A 1670-nucleotide genomic window follows, 5' to 3' on the forward strand; every position below is an offset into this window, starting at 1 on the left:
CGTGCATCATCCCGGACATAAATGCCACACCACATGCGAAATTACACAGAAATGCGACGTACGGAAGAATGCGTTTTGGCTGCGAACATCTTCCAAAAAACTTGCCATCTCTTAACCATGGGCAAAACCATCTGGAACCACTTATCAAAACCACCCCGTATCTGCATGAAGTTCCACCCCCCCACTGCTATTCCAAACAACGCGTTTTTCTGGACCATTCCAATTCGCCTCGTAATTGTAGGGGTGCGTCTGCAATATTACATTGACCGCGAAAGCAGCAACGGCAAAAATACACATTCGTGCATCAACACGGGAATGCCCGCAGACGGCGTATAAAATTGCGTGCCGATTACACAAAGAGAACCCAGTGTTTTGACTGCGAACATGAAAAATCAGCCGATCACAACACTCCGTCCGGAGGTCCTGACCTCCTTCACGGAGTAACAAAAGAACGTGCATCATCTACAGCCCAATAGCAAAACATATACCGAGTCCCAAAAGAATCCGTCCGCCCAAACGCGAGAAACTGCTGCGAACGTGATATTCTAAATCTCTCACATAGCCCTTCCGCGGAAGGATATCTCCTCCCCCGGAGGCAACAAGAAAGACAAGAAAGGACAGTTGCAACATTTTGTACTGTGGCACTCTGATACTCTGTCCAAGGATTCATGTAGGATGTTTTTCTCTCACATGAATGTTGTGTCAGTTATATGTACATGTATCATACTTACATTGTACAACATACATTGCAAACACTGGCCACAGCTCTAGTATTGTATATGTACCTGATCAATATGTATGTACACCAGTACTACTTTTAGGAATTATGAGTAACAGTAAGATACGTATTAGCTTTAATGCAAATTTCATGTGCTGATGAAATTTGTGGAAACATTTTTGCCTTAATGTTGTGTAAGGCATACGTTAGTGTGGATAATTATACTCTAAGTCTTAAATGGCTGTGCATTTCATGGTGAATATTGAACTAGAAATATGTCTCATCGTGTTAACCAGTATATAGATGGTCATTTCTTGATTGGTTTTGTAATTCTGCATTTATTTTTTACAAATATTAATTTGCACATTGTAAAGAATATATGATAAGTGTAGTGTGTGAATGCATCACTCTTACTCCAATGCCTGTAAAAATTAACACACTGTACAAAAAAGATTTCTGATCAATCAATGACAATCTGATACCCTTGAGAAAAAAATTGTCACTTTGCTACTCCAGAAGTTCATGACCTTGGCTGTCCTCTATTGCTGCTTTCTGATTGGTTGACTCGTGGTTGTGTATTTTCTGTCACAAAAAGTATTGTTAAAACGGAGCCATTTTGGAGCCTATTTTTGTGTTATTTGCTATTAGGTGGGATTTTGGGGAGCAAAATTCTGTGCATATTATGTTTTCTTTCAATTTTTCACGACATTGCACAACGATTTGAAGTATGGATAATTTTTTTTGTAATTTTCCAAGACACCCCCAACATTGTCTAGTATTTAGTTATGGATAAATATTAACAGATGTTGTGAGAGCTACTAGCATTCAAGGATGTAAGTATGTTAACAAAAGTCAAAATGATATTTGTGTTATGAAAATCTGTTAAAAGCAAAATCTGTTTAAAGCAATATATATATATATATATATATATATATATATATATATATATATA

The sequence above is a fragment of the Branchiostoma belcheri genome, unplaced genomic scaffold (assembly GCF_001625305.1).
Source record: "Branchiostoma belcheri isolate BF01 breed outbred unplaced genomic scaffold, Haploidv18h27 scaffold186, whole genome shotgun sequence".
In the NCBI taxonomy this organism is placed as follows: Eukaryota; Metazoa; Chordata; class Leptocardii; order Amphioxiformes; family Branchiostomatidae; genus Branchiostoma; species Branchiostoma belcheri.